The sequence below is a fragment of the Myotis nattereri genome (genome assembly GCF_964212035.1).
Source record: "Myotis nattereri genome assembly, chromosome: 18".
In the NCBI taxonomy this organism is placed as follows: domain Eukaryota; kingdom Metazoa; phylum Chordata; class Mammalia; order Chiroptera; family Vespertilionidae; genus Myotis; species Myotis nattereri.
In genome coordinates this window covers 14,925,467-14,939,937 of record NC_138093.1, presented here as the reverse complement: position 1 = coordinate 14,939,937, position 14,471 = coordinate 14,925,467, and the positions used below count along the sequence as shown (strand labels likewise).

At 58.1% G+C, this 14,471-nt stretch overlaps 1 protein-coding gene across 4 annotated transcripts in view; it reads left to right on the top strand.

The window, feature by feature from the left end:
- The window catches only part of KCNN3 (potassium calcium-activated channel subfamily N member 3), a 135,366-nt gene that overhangs the window by 18,571 nt on the left and 102,324 nt on the right, over positions 1-14,471 (top strand). The window lies entirely within an intron of this gene.

The following is a 14,471-nucleotide window of genomic DNA, read 5'->3' as shown; positions in this document are numbered from 1 at the left end:
GTTGGTGTGGTCCATCTCCCTCAGGCTCGGCAGGAGGCCAGCGCCGAGCCCTGTGAGTTCCAGAAGGAAAGCCCCCCACAGCCAGGCGCTGGTGCCAGCTGGTGTGGGCGCAGTGCCACCCTGCTCCTCGTCAACTGGGGAAACGGAGCCAGGGCTGCCCTGGGACTCAGGAGCTGGGAGGGGCTGGGGAAGGCGGTGATCTGCGGGGGTCACACTTCTCCACCGTGCGTACAAGGATGTGCATGAGGTCGCCATGAGCATCTTAGGGCTTTGTTACCGTGATTTAAAAGGTTTCCTGGCAGGGTTGTGGAATGGGTCTATGTGGAAAGGCTGTGGGAGCACCTCTCTCTAGACTGGATGGCTGAGTGGGTGCAGAGGGAGGAGAGTGGCCCTGGGGCTGGGGGGGCAATGGGCCCAGGGCAGTGTGGGATGGGGGGCTGGTGGTGTTTGGCCCCTTTTCTTCCTGAAGCCCTTGGCGGGCTCCTTGCCAGGTAGCAGCAGGCCTGGGTCTGCAGCACACGCCAGGGGCCCCGCTCTGTCGGACGTGGACTTGGTCTGGTGAAGGTGGGCCTCAGTGGTGGGGCCCTGCAGTGTGGAGAGCAGAGACCTTTGGGGCTGAGGGGAGTGGGGGGCTCTTTGGGATCTGCTCCCAGAAGCAGGTGTGTCTGGTTCTATTTGGAGCCCATTTGGGGCCAGTGGGTGGGCTGATGTGTGGCTCCTGCAGCCACGCTTAGCTCAGAGGCACTTCCCAGAAACTCCTGGCCCCGCCAGTGTTGGCTGGACGGTGAAAAGCTGGCAGGATGTGGCGCAGGAACAGCAAACCGGTTTTATCTGGGTGCCCATTCTGGACAGCTGGTCGGAGCTGCTGGGAGGGCTGCGTGGAGAAGGATTCTGAGGTCACTCTGAGCGTGGAGGGAGGCGCTCTGTGATTGGCTTGTGATGTCTGTCCTGGGCAGGGCAGGGTGGAGGCGTGGCCGGGCATTGGCCATCCCCGGGGTATGGAAAGAATAAGGAGAGCCTGTGTTTGATCTCAGGTGAGGGGCTTGTGCCTCTCTGGGACCCGTTTCCTGCTCTCTAAAGTGGGGGTAAAACTGTTGCTTTTCCCACCGATAGGCTCGCTGTGGGGACGGAGTAAGAGAGCGGAGCGAAAGCACTTTGTAAAAGACAGAAAAGTGACGCAAGCACGGAGTGGGGCATTTCGCTGGTACCGACTCACTCGGGACCCCCATGACCTAAACGTAATGCCCGCTGTCTCCCCTTTCTTTGTCTCCCTGAGGCCCAGACCACCCCATGGTCTGAGCGTGCAAAAGGCACAGCTGACGCGATGTGTGACCACACAGTGTCCGGCACCCGGGCCCTTTATATTCTCTTAGCCAAAGTGTCTGATTGGAAGTCCTTTTGTTTCTTTTTCTTTTTTAAAAAAAATTGATTTCAGAGAGGAAGGGAGAGGAAGAGAGAGACAGACACATCAATGATGAGAGTCATTGATTGGCTGCCTCCTGCAGGCCCCCTACTAGGGATCGAGCCCACAACCTGGGCATGTGTCAGTCCACAGGCTGATGCTCTATCCACTGAGCCACACCAGCTAGGGCCCCTGTGTTTCTTGAATGACCCTCTCCTCAACTTGAGATTTAGACTGTTTTTGTGTTTAATGAGAAAAGAACAGAAAATCTCTCCCATTGACTCCTATTCTCCGTTAAAGATAGCAAAATTGCTTTATGTAGTCTAAAAGCCTGCCAAGAGCACATACTAATAATGCATGAATTATGCAAATCTGTGTAGTCCCTTCATTTGCATAATGAGGGGGCTGGAGGGGGGTTGGGAAGGAAAGGCGCGGGGATGAGGATGCCTGCCCAGATCTGTGTAATGGGGACACCCATTCCCTCCTCCTTCCCCACCCTCTGCTGGTCCTGAGGGGTCCACCCTCAGCCTTTCCCTGCTGGCCCTGCGTTGCCCAGGCAGGGGCACGGCACCCTGTGCTCGCCTCTCACGGGGAACTGGCTTCATTCAATCTCCCAGCCGCCCCTCCTTGTGTAGCAGCTTTTCCTGAGAGGCCTCCTGGGTCATTATTTCTCCACTGTCCATCTCACCGCGATGGTGGGCTTTGTTAAGCGCCGTCTGGGATGGTAACGATGGCCAAGTGCCGTTTCCTCTGGCTAATGGGCAGGGAGGTGCGGAGTGACGGCGGCAGGAGGAGAGGGCGCCTCACCTGACCTGGTGTCTCTCTGGGCAGTTCTCACGGTTGCTTTGAAGGGTTCTAGCCTCTGGCTGGGAAGCGGGCTCCACCTCTGTCTTTCCCTCCCGCCTTCCCGGGCCCTGGCTAATCTTAGGATGACATTTGATGAGGGCGCTTGAGGCCTGACCCTGGTGGGTGCTGCCTGGAGGCCTGGGCAGGTTGGCTCAGGACGCAGCTGTGGAGGTGGGCTGGTCTGGGGGTGGGGGCGGCCCTTGGCTGCTCCAGCAGGCTCTGGATGGGGCAGCTTCCCATTTGGGGAAGGGGACGTTCCAGTTGGCAGATGCAGGGACCAGCCCCGGTGGAGGGTGCACAGGGGTATTTAGCTTCTGGAAAAGCTGAGCAGACTGTCGAGGCTGCACACAGGCTGGGGTTCAGCTCAGTTCAGTGCACTTAGGAACGCTTAGCTCTGTGGGCCATGGCTCGCTCTAGGTGCTGGGACCGTGGAGATGAAAGCCTCTGAGCTCTTTACTGAGGTCCTCCCTAAATGTCAGGCCCTGTGCTAGGCCCCTTGTTTACACGGGTCATCTCAATGTTTACTACAACTTTATGAAGTCACGATTTCTCTCTTTTATAGATGAATACGTTGAGTTGGTCACATGGCCAGTAAGTGGCAAAACAGGTCATTAGCCAGGTCTTCTGGCTCCAAAATCCATTTTCCCATGATGCTTCTCTGCCTCTGTTGACTCCAGCCCAGCCCCTTCCCTCGAGAGTCTTATGGTAGCAGAGGGGGAAGCAGATGGAGGAGGGCTGACAGACCTTAGCTCCAGGCCTGCTCAGGGGGTCTTGGCCAGGACGGACAGGCTGGGCAGTTGTGGGGTGCGGCCCCTGGGGCAGCTCTCCTCGGCCCATATGTTCAGCGGGTGCATGGGCCTCCCTGGCCCAGCCAGGCCGCCCTGAGAGCAGGAGTCTGTGGGTGCCTGAACTGAGGTCTGGGGTCAGACCACAGCTGTTCCCACACTCACACCTTCCAGACCCAAGAATGGGGCCACCCTCAGAGCAGCCCTGGGGGTTCTTTGCATGGTGGAGGGCAGGGCTGGAAGGGGCGGGTTCAGAGGTTCAGAGAGGGGAAGCAACTTGCCCCAAGTCACACAGCCCAGCCCATGAGGAGCGGATCATCGCCTCCCCACGCAGCACCCACAGTGAGCGCTCACCCACCCACTCAGGGGCACACTTGCTGTGTTTCTTCCACACCCGGCCAGCCTCTTAGGATCCTCTTGGGCCAGAGCTTCTTCCCGGAGAGAATGGGAGTGGAATTGTCAGCCGAGGAAGGAGCAGATCGTACAGGGCGGTTCACACATGCTCTGCCCACTCCCTCCATCCCTGCCTACCAGCACAAGTGCCCTGGGTCGCTCTGACTGGGGAGTGGGGGTGGGGGGGAGAGCAGTCCCTGACTTTCTGCAGGAAGCTGGGAGTGAGGGGGCTGCATGGTGGAGCCACAGAGGTGGGAACTGAAACGCTGACGGACTCCATGGCTCCTAAGCTGTGTGACTGCAGGCAAATGACTTAACCTCTCTGAGTGCCACTGTCCTCATTAGCAAAATGGGGTAAAAATACCCCGACCTCAGTGGTTCCCAAGCTTTGCTGCCCTTTGGAGACACCTGGGATCTTTAAAAAAAAAGTGCTGGTGTTTGGCTTCCGGCTTCTGCCTTCTGATCTCATGATCAGAAGTTTTAGACCCGCAGGTGCAGGAGCCCTGGAGATCTTGCTTCCCAGCATGTCATTCGTTCGGTTCATTTAAACTCAAACTCATAAAATTCTCAAAAAAACCCGCCGCCCCTGGTGATACTAATGAGAGCGAAGTTGGGGGCTTATAGGGCTTATAGGGGAGGAGAGGGGCAATGCAGACACTGGGAGGACTCAGCGACTGGAGAGGATTGTTTTTATTTGTTTCCCGCCTCTCACTCCGCTTATTGTGGGGTCTGGAGGGAGTGGGAGCGTGACCCCGCAGTGGTTGCCAGTGGCCCATCCTTTTACTACAAGAGCCCCTTCCTCACCCCCCAGCCCTAGGGTGGGCCCCAGGGAGCCAGCTCAGGATTAGAGGGGGGCTTCTGAGAGGGGAACCCCATGGTCGGCTCCCAGGAGGCTCCTCTTGGTGGCTTTGGGGTTGGGAGGTTGGTTTCTGCAAAGCCCTCAGGGAGGCAGAGGCCCAGGATGCCGCCCATGGTACACTCAGTCTGGGCCGGATTTGGGGGGGCTCAGGGGAGGGTGTTGGTGGGGACAGAGTGAGGGACTCCTTCTTTGGCTCCGTTTGAGGCAGAGGCTGAGGCAGAGGCTGCCCTGACAGGAAGCTGTGCGTCAGGGGCTGACAGCACGGAAATGACTCCGCCGCGTGGAGAGGGTGGAGAGACGGAGCATCCTGGCTGGGGCCGAGGGAGAGGTGCGGGCTCGCAGGAGCCCGGGGTCCCCGGGGAGGCCTCTCCCTCAGGCGGGCGCCCTGCTCCTATCGCTGCGAACGGCCACGGCTGAGTTTGGCGAATGGGGAGCTGTGAGAGGGAGTGAGAAGGGTGCAGTGGGATGTCAGGAGGTGGGAGCCTCCTGCTTCCAGCGGCATCTTTCTTGCCCAGCTCCCGCCCAGCCGTGGGGAGAGGGACGGCGACGGAGCATGTTGTGATTGCACACGCCGCGGTCTCCTCCATCTCGGAGAATGCCTTTGGCTTCTATTTCTCTCGCCACCCAAAAACACACAATGAATCTTTTAATAGCACAAGGCCTTTGGGACGCTAACCAAATCCCATCCACAGTGCACTCAGAATAGATGCTTTTAATAAAAGATACGCTCTCTAAGCCGTCATAAACCTGTGGAATTTGTACATTTCTTTTAGAGCATCTTGACAAATTTTACAATATTGAAATCACCACCCGGTGACCTTTCAGGAAATACCAGATAAATTGCAAGAGGCACATAGACAAACCAAACCGAGAAGGGTAATTCCCAGCACCTTCCCTGCCAGGTTCTCAGGCTGGGGCTCTGAAATCCCTGTCTCCCGCCGCCCCTCCCAGCCGGGACCACCCCTGCCAGAGGCCGCCCTGTGCCCTGCTCCTGCAGGAGCTGGTGGTGCCCGCGGAGGGCCACGCCCGGCTCGGAGAGGCAGCTCTGGTATGTGGCTCCCGGCACCTTGTCCCGTCTGTGTTTGTCTCTGCACTTCATCGTTCAAAACACTCCCACGGGTGGCCAGGGCCCCCGGAATGCTCTGGGGGTGGCTGGGGGCCGCCTGGGAAAGGCTCAGTGCTCTGCCGGCCAGGTCTGCCTCCGGGGTCTGAGCCTGGGGACCCTCCCTGGGGAGCAGTCTCCGTGTTCGGGCCAGCCCTCGGTCACCCCTCTAGCCTCCACCAGGCCAAGTCCCTGCTGTAGTCTCGCCGCATTAGGCACCTTTACCCTCCCTGCTAGCTGGTGATGCTCAGCTGTTCTCAGCGGCTGTAATAGCCTGTCCGGACGGTGTGCAGGGAAACAGAATGCGGAAGGCAAGTGGTCTGTAGCGTCACGTGGCTTAGTCGCCAAGGGGTCTTGCGGGGACCGGCTGCTCCCCTTCCAGGGAGCAGTGAGGGGAGGTGTGCACGACCATCCCTGCTTGGTAGGGGCTGCTAATTGCCGTTTAGTAGACGCGGTGGCCTGTGGACAGGCTCATTTCATGGATGAGTGAACTCGGTTACGGCCTGGCTGCTCCGCCATCCCCCGCAGTGGCCTGCGTCCGGGTCCGCTGGAGGCGTTGCTCTGGGCCCCTGGGTCTCGCTGCTGTTCTCCTGGGAGGGACACCACCTCATGTGACTCTTGGTGGTGGCTGTGACCCCACTTCCCCCCCACCCCCTCGGGGAAGGGGGAGATGGGAAAGAAAAGGGAGGGTCAGGAGTGGTCTGGGTGCTGCTGGCCCTTCCGCGGGTTAAGTAGCTCCACGAGGGACATGAACAGGCACTGTCAGTGCCACCCAGGGTTCACTCACTTCTCAATTTGCTAGTTAATTCCGCAAACATTAATGGGGTTTTTGCACTATGCTGGGTGCTGGGGTGGGGAAACCCCAAAGATGAAAAAGGCCTGGTTCCCGCCCTCAAAGACACGGTACTTCATGCTGCTCCATTGTCCTCCCGGGACGCCTGACGTGCCCGGGGGAGGAAGCACAGAGGGGGTGACAGTGAGAGTAGTGCGAGCGCCTTTGGGTCTTGAAGGTTGACGGGGAAGGTGGCAGACCCAGAGAGGAAGGCCACGGCTTCCCACTGAGCATGTGCAAAGGCCCAGCGACGTCAGTGCCGTGCCCGTTGGAGGGTGTGATGTAGCTCATTGTGGCTGGACTCCATGGTTTGAGTGGGACTGGAGAAGTGGGCAGGGGCCCTGGCCGGTTTGGCTCAGTGGTTAGAGTGTCGGCCTTCGGACTGAAGGGTCCCGGGTTCAATTCCGGTCAAGGGCACGTACCTCAGTTGCAGGCTCCCGGTCCTGGTTGGGGGCATGCGGGAGGCAACCAATAGCTGCATTTCTCTTACATCGGCGTTTCTCTCTGTCTCTCCCTCTCCCTTCCGTTCTCTCTAAAAATCAATGGAAAAAAAATATCCTCGTGTGTGGATAAAAAAAAAAAAAAAGAAGTGGGCAGGGGTCAGGGGTCAGATCATGCAGGTGCCTTGCTTAGGGGTCCACCTTTATCCCAGAGGCCGCAGAAGCCATAGAGAGGCTTTAGGTAGAGGCGGCACCGTCGGAGCCTCGTAGCAGCCAGTGTGCAGTCCCCATGGCATAGCACCAGAGCAGGGGTCTGGGAGCTCGATTCTGGCTCTGGGTTCTAGATCCGGACCTAGCAGCTGGGTCCATAGAAGACTCCAAAGCTGTCTCAGCTCAGACAATCTCCATACCCATGGCTGCCTCTCTGTTTGGCCCCCACACCCTTTGTTCTGTACTTGTCCATCCACCTCCGCCGCCTGACACATGCCTCCAGCTGTCCCCCCACACTCAGCAGCTGGTGGCGGCTGGAGGAGAGGATGCGTCCTCCAGGAGGACCGTGCACTCCTGCCCCCTGTAGCTCCTGCAGGAACACCATCCCCTTGGCCGCCGCTCCCCTGGCTCCCCAGGCTCACAGCCCTGGCCTAGGGGCATCTGCAGTGAAACAATTCCTTCCCCTGGGCCCCACCCCCCATCTACCTGGCCCCCAGTGAAAGGAGGCAGCTCATTTGGAGTCACTGCCTGGAAGCAGGGGCGTCTGTGTGGAGAGATGTCAGTGCCTCTGGGTCACCAGTGGTTTCCTTAGCTCTGACCGGGTTTTCAAAGCCCAGCGTGCCGTCATCTGCCGTGGTTGCCTGGGACGCACAGGAGCCGCTTCTGCAGGAGGCCGTGGCGATGCCGTGGGAGGAAGCAGACTTGTTCTGCTACCTGTTCAGCGCTGGTGCGTGGTCCCAGAGCTGCTGCCGGCTGAGGGGTCCAGAGGAGGAGCGGCCTGGGGCTTCTGTTTCCTAGGAAATCAGCTGTTCCATTGAAATGCTCCAACGACGGGTTCTAAACCAGCCGTCGCCAGCCGGTGGTCCGCGGACCCCTGGCGGTCCATGAGGTCCGAAAGGTTGGCGACCGCGGTCCTAAACAAATAAGTGTCTGCTTAGTCAGTGGCATGAGGAAATCAAAGGCGGCTCAGATTCCCCCCCTTAATTCTAGGTGCTATTTACCACATTCTGTGATCAGTGCAGGGCCCAGCAGATATGGGGCAGGGGTCCACATAAAGGCCCTCCCAATAGAAACCACGGTCCCTCTGGCTTCTCCCGTCTCAACACCGAGACACCCAAATGGGGCCCTGGGGAGGCCAGCCATCGCCTCACTAGCAAGCGGTGCCTTCCGCTGCTCTCCCAGCTGAATGCGGAAGAAGGAAGGTTCTGGGTCTTCATGTTATGGACATACGTCCAGATGTGGACATGCTCTCTTGGGGTTTCTTTCTTTTTCGTTCTGTCGAAAGGTCACTTGAAATGTTCAAAGCATAGGACTGTCTGCAGGCAAACATGCATCATGATGCATTGCACTGGCAGGCCTGCCTGCAGTCTCCTCAGATACCGTCCCCTGTGCCTGGCCGTGGGCTGTGTCAGACTCCTGTGCCGGTCATACTTAGCGACCTATAAAGAAGACAATGTTTTGTCAACACGGTATTAGAAGAATTGGGGTCCCTGGCTGAGTGACCTTGGATAGTTGCTTAACTACACGGAGCCTCAGTTTCTCCATCCGCCAAATGGGAGTGGCTCTCCCCGCTCCCAAGGGATCAAATAGGAAACGGCACAAGAAAATGCTTCATAAACAGGAAAACTCAAAACCGACAGTCGGGACACGATGATTCAGTATCCAATATATTGTGGTATTTGATCTTCTCCGTGGTTATAGCCTGCTTTGTGCTGAGAAATTCAAGCCACCGAGGATTAAGGCAGGCGAGGCACACGGCTGGGATGGTCCATAATTGATGGGATAACCCTTAAAGGAGTGAAGTATAATTGCAATTAATCCAGGCACTGCGACACTGCCCTGCTAAAAATAGCGTCTGCTAGTAATCGCTTTGATCCGGCAAAAAGATGCCTGTCCATGAGCCTGGGAGCACGGAGCCCCACCCCTCCCGCTAGACAAGGGGGTGTGGGCGCCGGGAGACTTGGGGCCAGAAGGGCAGGGAGAGGCCTCAGTTCCCTCAACCCACGTCGGCAGATGCTATGTGTAGAGGGTGAGCATGTGACTCGTTGCCTGACTGGGGTACTTTTGAGAGTATGACATGAATAATTACTGCTCAGATTCCTAATGACACCAGACAGCAGGCAGAGCTGGACCCCCCCAGGCAAACCAGGTGCGCGGCCCCCCCCATGCAGAGACCCTTCCAAGGTCCTGGGAACGCTTGGTGGGGGAGCATTTCCACATTCATTGCCTGGTCTTCCTCCCAAGAACTCTGGGAGGAAGGAAGAGTTTCTACTCTCATCAAATGGACGTGAAAGATGGAGATGAAGCCACCCAGTCCCGCTGTGGTCTGGGGCCTGGTGGCTGCCCCGGTGCAGGGAGAGGACAGTGGCCAGGACCAGGAAGCTCTGTGTCTGGGGAGACAAATACAGCTCAGAGGGCGAGAACCTGTAGCTCCCGCGTCAGGGGAGCGGCAGCCCAGGGACCACACCCGCAGGGAGCACAGGGCTCAGGTCCAGCAGGACGTTGCCCGGTCGCTTCCGACCCTGGGCTCGGAATCAGACGACTCCTGCACATACTAGCTATGGGATCTCAGCAAACTGCATAATCACTCTGTGCCTCAGTTTCCTCGTTTGCCAGAGGGGACAGTAACCCGTAGCTGTGAGGCTCAAGTGAGATCCTATAGGAAAACGGGTAGGCTCAGGGTCTGACATGCCCTAGGTCCTCAGGAAATCCATGGAGAGTTTGAATCTGGAGAGAATTCCCAGAGGCATCCTCCCTTAGGGGATGACGGGGGTCCTCCTGCCTTGAAATAGCTCTAACTTGTCTGGTTGACGTGGCTCAGTGGTTGACTGTCGACCTATGAACCAGGAGGTCACGGTTCAATTCCCAGTCAGGGCACACGCCTGGGTTGCGGGCTCGATTCCCAGTAGGGGGCGTGCAGGAGGCAGCCGACCAATGATTCTCTCTCATCATTGATGTGTTTATCTCCCTCTCCCTCTCTGAAATCAATAATAGATGCTAGATAGATAGATAGATAGATAGATAGATAGATAGATAGATAGAATGAAATAGCTCTAATTTGCGCTGTTGGGTGGACAAGCTCCTGCCTTGAGATGGGGGCTGCTCCAGGCCCATGGAGGAAGGAAGTGGATACAACAAACACATGGAGAAGGAGAGATTCCCGACTCCCCTGGGCTGAGGGTAACCGATGGATGGACGGTGGGAGGCAACGTCAGGCCTGTGACCCCCTTGAAGCTCTGCTCCCTGGGGCCTGGGCCTTCGTCTGGGCTTAGGGATGAGCTTGCTTGGACGTGGGCAGGAGACATGGCTCGCCTGGTGCCTCGTTGCTGGGACTGAGGGCACCTCAGAGCACAAGGTAGGCAGGTTGGCACAGTTTGGTGCCAGAGAGCCAGTGAAGGAAAGAGAGACATAAAAGTGCCAGGTTTGTCCTATTAATAGCCCGTGTTTGGGCTCCTCCACTTCTGTCAACATCGTCCATCACATCCAAACAATTGAACAGCCTGTGCCAAATGTCTAGGAGTTAACAACGCGGGCTGTGCCGAGTTTCTGGAAAAAAAAAACACAAAAAAAAAACACACAAAGAAAACACGGTATTTCCACTTCTCATGCAGCTCTGAAATGCCAGTTGTTCCATGCCAACTGGTTATTTTTCCAGACCATTTCCCTTTATTTATGTTGAAGCTTTTATGTTTTTAAGCAAAAAGAAGACAGAGAACTGGGAGCAGGTAACTATTATTTCTGACTTGCCCTTGAATGAGCCGTATCAGAGATGCTCGTCCCCCAAACCTGGACTGAGTGTTTGCAAAGGGGCTGGGAAGCAATCGGGCAGGGTCCCGCCCCTTTCAGGTCCATCGGGCGGTGAACAGGCAGAATGGGGACATGGGAACAGCCCCGGCCCCGCCCTCGACGAGGCAGGCAGGGCAGCATGGGCCCTTGCTGCTACTGCCCGCGGCCTTGGGTAGGACAGAGCCCCTCTGCCCTCGGTGTCCTTGCCCGTGGCCCGGGGGAGTTGGGCTAGACACCCAGAAGGCCCTCCATCGGGGCCCATGTGTTGGGTGGAGCACTTGCGTCTCAGGTTTATTGGCAAGAGCGTGGGTGTGGAAGCCGAAGGAAGGGGAAGCTGTCTGCAGAACGCCGCTCCAGGAAGCCCGGGAAGGTGGCAGGGGAAACACAGACAGGGCTGTTCTTTATCCGGGAGGCTCCCAGGCAGCCTTCGGAGGTGTCTGTGGGGCCGCCCAGGCGACTGTTTTTCTCATCAGATGGGATTTCGGTGCAACTTAAAATTTTCACTTGCCCCAGACACTGCCGGGCTCGGGATGGTTTCGCCCCGTGTGGGGATGAAGATGGGTGTGCCTCCAGGCTGCAGGCGGGGAGTGGAAAGGGAGTCCCCCCACCCCCCGGAATTCTCCGAGGAGGTTGGGAGGTACAGGTGAGGCCAAGGTGCTGCTTCTGCCCCAGCAGCAGCCCTCGGTGCAGACAGGGGCAGGGGCTGCAGGGAGAAAGAGGGAGGACCAGTTGGAGGCGTTGATGAGGCTGAGATGGAGGGTGGGGGTTGTCTGTAGGCCTCACCTTGTGTCTTTAAAACCAGCGCAGGGTTCCCTGTGGCTATCTGGCGATCGAATCGGCGCTCTTATTTCACGTTACCCCATCCGAAGGGGCACTTACCCAGCCCGCTGCCATTGGGCGACCACAGCTCCTGCAGAGACGCTGGGAGGCCGGCTGCCGGGTGTCGGGGGCAGGATGTGGGGAGAGGGGTCCAGGCCTGTGCTGCTTCAGTTCTAGCCAGAGGCCCGCAAGCACACGCAGCGCAAAACCGACTGCCTGTGGTTTTATCGGTTTGGGGTCAGGTGGGTTTTAATAAGAAAAAATACAGTGACTTCAAAGTAGGCCATCAGAAAGCACAGTGATTTGTTTAAAACATTCCAGAAGATTTAGGAGGATGGAGGCTTCTGCGAGCTGAGGAAATACGGGGCCATGGTCTTGGCGAGGGAAGCAGTGGATGCTTGTAAGGGGACCCCTCGTGGCGATGGCACATGGAGCAGCCTCTGGCAGGGCTCTGCCACACCAGCGTGGGGCCGAGTTAGTGAGGTGGCTCCTGGTCGCTCAGGACCCCCAGCTGCCAGGAGGATCCTGGGGCCGGCATGAGGGGCCTTCGGCAGGTGTCTCTCCCCAGATGCAGGTGTGGGCTGGGGCCTTCGGAATGCGACGCGTAGCGACAGGTGTCCGTTCATCGAAGCTGGAGAAGGCCGCAGTGATGTGATTGTCGACCGGCCATGATTGGAAAGCTCTTTAGTTTCCTTTTGGCTCCAGGATTCCGGGGCTCCGCGGCTCATGCCTGACTGCCTGGCCAACAGCTTCTCGCAAGGCTGTGATGGCGGATGGTGGCCCCAACCTCTGGGCTTCTCTCTCCTGCCCCTAGAGCAGCAGTTCTCCTCACCTCTGGCCTGCGCATGAGAATCACTGACGTGTTTTGAAAGGTCAGTGCCCAGGCCTCGCCTGCAGAGGTTCTGACTTCATTGCTCTGGGATGAGGCCGCGGCCCCTCAGGGCTAGAGTGGCCTGGGCTGTGGGTGCCTGGCCAGCTTCTGTCCCACCCTCATGCTCCCCGGAGGGGGGGCGGGGCGGGAGAGACAACCCCTTCTGGTTTCATTCTGTCTCGGGATAGAGGAGCTCGGAAGCCTGAGGCTATATTTATCCGCCCACAGCATTCACCCAGTAAGCCCCTGTTAAGTGCTTGCTTTGCGTCCGGAAGCGTCTCAGGAGGACACTTTCACTACCTGAGGAGCAGCCAGCACCCAGCGCCTTCAGAAAGACCTCACCTTGTCTATGTCTCTGTCCCACGCTTAGCACAGTGCCTGGCACATGGCAAGCACGTAGTACAACATTTGACGGAATCCCAGGGGACCTTTGGCCATGTTGTAAGGGGGGGCAGGAAAACAAGTTATCAGCAAGCCTGCAGCAGAGCATTCATGGGATACCAGCTCCTCTCTGCTCAGACCTTGTCAAGGAAACCATCGTTTTAACTGGAGTCATGTGTGTGGCCAGAGGGGCGGCCCGTCTGGCCTGACATTTTGGTAGCCTGGTCTCCCGATGACCTTTTTTCCTTCCTTGAGGCATCACGCAATGGGAGAGCCGGGGCCTACGCAGGATCATTTCCTCTTGGTTGGCGTCCTGGTCATCGTGCTGGCTAACATCACCGGACCCGCATGCCCTTGCTAGTCGCTGCGTGGGGGCCGCACCCATCAGGTTCCATCTCCGCTGGGAGTGACAGAGTAGAGGGCGGCAGAGCAGTGCCCCAGGCCAACCTGACTGTGAGTTTTAGTTTGGGAGCCTCGGCTTCCTTGTCTCCACAGCATTTCCTGCCTGTTCCCCACACCAGGCCTGGCCAGGCCACACGTACAGTTCTGATGCAGACCCCAGCCCTGACGTCAAGTTTAATGGGGACGCCGTTGGGGCCTCGTCAGGGAGCAGGCGAGATGGGCGTTCAGGGAGCCCTGGAAGGCTGGGCCTGCAGGGCTGCAGTTCCAATGACTGACATCCCGTGTGCCGTGAGGCTTGCTGGGTGGCGAGGGCACGGACCTGGGGTCTGAGTTGCCTGGGTTCAGATCTGGCTCCGCCTCCTCCTTGCTCGGGGCAGTGGGCCAGTGACTGGAGCTCCCTGGGCCTCTGTGGGTTTGTTCTGAGGATAAAACAATGGCAGCAGCGTCAGGCCGCGGTAACCACACAGTGAGCTGTTATTTCCATCAGGTCCCGTGAGTCTTCACACATTTGGAATTTCAGGATGGAAGTGCCTACCTGCCTGACACATCTCTTCACCCCTTTCACCCAAATATTCAATCTCCAACTAATATTTCTGGGCCTGCTCTGCCCTGGGCAGTCCTGGGCACGGGGATGTAGAGGTGAGCAAGTGAAATGGAAGAATCTTGCCCGTGGGGGCTTCCATCTTGGTGGGTGAGTGGCAGCGAACATCAGGGGTAAATGGGGCTTCGATGGTGATAAATGCCGTGGTCACCCCAGCAGGGAGCATGGCTGACACAGTGACACCAGGTGCGGTCTGTTGGGGGGAAGGATGAGAGGGAGCAGGGCTCAGGCCAGAAGAGTGGGGTTCTTGGTGCTGAGGTCACCCTGTGTAGCATCTCGGCAAGGAACAGAGCTCCTAGTTTAGGTGGGGGAGGAGGGGGCTGAGGATGGGGCTCCGAGAAGCAATCTCCCACGGGCAGAGGTCAGCACCCCTCCTGGTCCCTGTCCTCTGGCTCAGAGTGTCCCAGGTGGCGTCTGGGACCCAGCGGATGGTGTGGGTGGTTTCACCGTGGCTCCCCGCACTGGGAACATGCCTCATGCATTCCCCAGCCGTGGGTGGGGCGGGAGCCGCACAGAAGCTCCTGTAAGGTGACTCAGATGTAGGAAAGGCAGCAGGGATGTTCAGCCCCCTCCCCAGCCCCTGGGGCCTGGTAAAGGCGTGCCCTCACTCACACGGGCGCGCTCTGGTGGGTACTGAGCAGGAGAAGGCCTCAGACCCCTCCTCTGGCCAGCTCGTGCGGAGAGCCCGTGGCCTCCGTGAGTAGCATCTTGGGTTAGTGCCTGACCTAAGATGTACGGTCAG